Consider the following 4,721-nt stretch of genomic DNA (forward strand, 5'->3'; position numbering starts at 1 on the left):
TCGAGGTTCAAATTCATTTCATCCCTCCTCAATGCAGACATGCAGACATGCAGACAACAAAGAACCATTGAGCCTCGCCGCACATATTTCACTCGTCAAATTTCCCTTCTAGAATCCCTTCAAGAGATGGCGCGGAAACTTGAGAATGGAAGTTAGAGAGTCCGGGACGAAGACTCAATTAGAACTTTTGTATCCACGAAAGCGACATTTACGTGATTGGATTTAGTGTCACATGCTTATATGAGGCGCGATCGAACGCGTATTTCCATGATATAAATTGAATGTTATTTAAGTTATTGATAACATCGTACCGTCGACGTGTAGCAACTAAATTTACGTGAGAAAATGAAATCAAAGCGAAAAGCTGGAAAATGCATCTCATTTCAAGCCATATGCGACATTACACAAATGCGATAACGGATGTGCTCTCGCACACAGTCGTGTGAAATTTACGTTACGGCATATACGCGACATTAATGAAATGTGTGTTAACGCCACGCATTATCGCAATTCACAATATTAAAAATACGAAATCGTGGAATTGAATAGTCAACCTCCGCGGTTTATATTCGTAGCTAATACAAACTCTATACTTGATAGTTTTCGAAATCTGCTCACGAACTCGTTATCGAACCGTTCCATTACCAAATTACAAACTGGTAGCGCTATTAGCGTCAGCGTCGATAAATCCAGAGCGAGCCAATTTGCCAAATTGTTTATCGGATGCTTCCGTCTCTGTTAATGAATCGTGCATTTTTCATAGTTTCGCTTCCTCAAAACATACGAGATTTTTACGAGTGTCTCGTTAACGTATCATTTTCAGCTTGATCAACGCTGTATATACAACCGATTTTTTTAAATGCACAATCGATCGCCTGTGTTGTTGTCAAACAAAGCTTTTACGATATTATTTTATATGATACGCTCGTGTAACGTGATTCTATGACAAGAAACTTCAATATATAAATGTCGAAATCAAACTCTTCTCGTTTAATATCACTAATTTATTGGAATTTAATTATTGGAGTTTAATTAACTTGTGAGGATTTATTTTCCAAGTCCTTTTTCGGCACGTATTATTCATGGTTTAATGGAAACAATTCAATATTTATTGAATATTCTCCAAGAACAGAAGCCTAATATATATATGCGCGCTCATAGATGTGCCGTGTATACAAGAGAATCGATCGATAAACTCCTACTGAAGACCATCTAAGGGTTAGCGACCCCTTTATTCTTCCATAATCGCCAAGTGCATTTACGTGTTTTAGCGGTCCAGATTTGTCTCGAGTATCTACCGACGCGGCGAGACATTGAGTTTCCCGGACACAATTTGTCCGACAAATCTTTCATATCAAACATATCGCACAACGCGACGTGCTTAATAGATTGTGACGAACGCTTTCACGCGAAACGTGGAATTAGTGTGGACGTGACATTACTGAAGGTACCTATTTGCCGCGTTTGAGAATAGATTGATAGCGTGGGCCATTCGCTTTGGATGTGACGCGTTTGGTTGTGCGGATCATTGGAGAGATGATGGTCACCTTTCTCGAGACATGAGACAAGCAACCACCTCAGAAATGACGAGCAGTTTACGTGACAAGGGATGAACATAGGACAAGAGAAAGGTGCCGATCTGTGATCCAAGGGTGAATGGGGATTCGCGATGTATCGGGTACTTGACCGGTCGTTTATCTCGGCTCATAAACGCACGATCTCATGGGCAATTTCGTAAATTGGAAATCCAACCACGATCGCATGAACCCAAAACCATTTCAACCCTCTGTAACGAAACTTGCGACCTTCATCGCCGACATTGTGAACGGCGATGTCGGTCCATGCAATCCTGCACGCCGTTGCTCTAAATGACCGGAGAACCTGCGAAAAAGACGAGTTGAGGAAAGAGGATTACTCGTGTCCTAAATCGACTTCCGACATCAGGGATCGAGAGACATTTTATTTTTTTTTCTCCCTCATAAGTATTATAAAAGAATATAGATCTACTACGATGTTCGAAATGAATTTCATCACGGATGAAACTGTAATATATGATTTTAATGCTTAAAAATATTTTGGCAAAATTATCAATAGATAATATTATGCTCTTTTCCCTTGAATTTATGGATGATTTTTACGCAGAGAAAAACGTGTCAGTTTTGTTACAAAACGTCAGTTTGTTTTCATGAGTAACGTGGTATTTCGTAATAAGTAAGTAAAATTGGGAAGTTTTACCAATTATGCATTCATCCTCTCTCTCTTCTAATTCCTTTATCATTACATTAAAATCTCCCAAGCGTATCAGAGTAGACAGTGTGATATTCTGACAGATTTTCCTATCTTGCAAAATTGTAACAATAAGCACGCCATCGCATAATAAGTCTTACAACTTCTCGACAACAGTATTACTCTACTACTTACAAAATATATTTCGCTGTCTACACGTTTTGTACTGTTTCATAAGATTTCAGCTACCTCGGATAAAGTACACTCGGCGATCTACTTTAACGCCGCTGTTTCTACAAACACAACATTTCGCATCTGAACATCTTAAATCGACAAACCGTTAGTTAATTCAAAATCTTCCTTGATATTATCGAAGTGATAACGCGAAACTATGTAATATTGGCGATGTTAGGTTAAATCGTAATAAAAATTCTATCACGCACGACGTAAACAAAAAGTGGTTTGCATTTTTTCTCGCTTTTTACGGATGGAAAAATTAAATCTACCTTGTTGTAAAAAAGTAAATAGAACATTTTATCGTTATCCGATAGATAAAGTCGATTCAACCATACGAGTTATGGGCTATGTTTTTTTTTTGCTCGCACGGACAAAATGACGCAAACCCTATTTTCTACGCACATAAAAGCATATTGAAAACTACATATTTTTGAGAAATAGAAATTTTTACGTTTTTTACTTACATTTATCGCAACGATATTACTATCCTGATAATTCTCTCTCTCTCTCTCTCTCTCTCTCTCTCTCTCTCTCTATATATATATATATATATATATATAGAGAGAGAGAGAGAGAGAATATTTATACATTGGTTAAGATTTGTAGACCACATAGTTAAAATTATAATTTAAAATTATTTTAAACAATATCTAACACATTCGCATTAATAATAATACATATTTGAAATGTATTTGCGATGAAATTAAATTAATGAAATATTTAAAATACGATAATGATACATTTGCGTGTCTTCATTATATGTGCTTTTACGGTCGAGTATATTTAATTTGATAAAGTTCGAAAAAATTCGCGGTATGATAGAGAACGAAAGAATTTAATACGTATCTGTCAAATCTGATTCGTTGAATTATTTCAAGCTTTGCCGCTGTAATGTGATATTTCAAGGGGCCATCCATCTGGCTTAGGATTCCCAACAAAGACTACGATAGATGTAAAACTGTCATGTCGTGTCGTAATCCTCTTCGGGGAGATACGGTTTATTGAAATATTCATAATCATTTTTTGTATGTCTCCAAGGGCGAGACGTCGTAATTTCGCGTTTATCCCTCGTAGACGCGTTCATCCCTCCGCGTTGTCTCAGAAGCATGATAACAATACGAATAATCCTGAGTAGTGAATTCACCTTCCAACAAATCGAGTTACACTAATTTAACTCTGACACAGTATCTTCGCATTTTTATTAAGCTCGTATAATTTTATTGATTAAAATAAACTGAGAGCAATAATATTAGCATTAACAATAGACTTAAAACTTTTATTGCGTGCTGTGCTTTTCCATAAACTTGTATCAGCGATCAGTGATTGCAACCAGATTAATTAAAAACTTTCTCATTTCTTTCTAGCTGCGTTAAAATCTTCAGTATTCAATCTATTTCATCAACGTTCATCATTTTGATATTATACTTAAAATTAAAACATCTCGCGCTTTTGGCCGACGCAATTATTATTTTTTCTAACAAGTGAAGTCGTATTTCGTATTTTCATCGTTCAGTCACAGAATATAGTTGTTTAGCGTCATTTTGCGGCAGAGCCTTTATTTTGTAATTCTTATTGACAATGTTAGTGTCATTATATATTGTCGTCGTGCAACTTTTTTTATCATGTACAAAATCTGCACAACTCTTAATGACAGCAACGATGTAACGGCATTGTTGCTGTCGTTAAGAGTTAGAGAATATGCTCCCCTCCCCAGATCTTTTATAATTTATGTAGAGGGTACACGTCGTTTCAACGCACTTTGTTGTCGTTCCTGGACTTCGATCGATTGACGTACACGCACAAGAAATTAATTTTGTATGCACCCTTCCGCGTGAACTGGGATAACGAGCGAGTCGCAGAAGCCGTCGCCACTATTATCGTGTACATGGGGCTGCATTTTCTAAGTGATTCAATTCACGCGCGATTGTCAGAGTCGCGATAAATTTCGGTCAACATAATTGCATTACTTGGATACGAAAAATTTACCTGCAATTAGAATAAAAATGTTTCGAGTAAAAACATTTTATTCGATACAATCTTTCTGTTTCAATTTTTTGCATTAAAATGTATTTTATTCCTGCTTTACGCAAAAACTTTACGTATTATAGAATTTTTGTTAAAGTTTTATATTCTAATATTAGTATAATGCATAACTGATTAATATAATGTTTTGTTCCTTAATACGCATGAGAGAGAGAGAGAGAGAGGGAGGGGGAGGGAGGAGGGGAGGAGGGAGAGAGAGAGAGAGAGAGAAGAGA

Source organism: Atta cephalotes (genome assembly GCF_000143395.1).
Source record: "Atta cephalotes unplaced genomic scaffold scaffold00053, whole genome shotgun sequence".
NCBI lineage: Eukaryota > Metazoa > Arthropoda > Insecta > Hymenoptera > Formicidae > Atta > Atta cephalotes.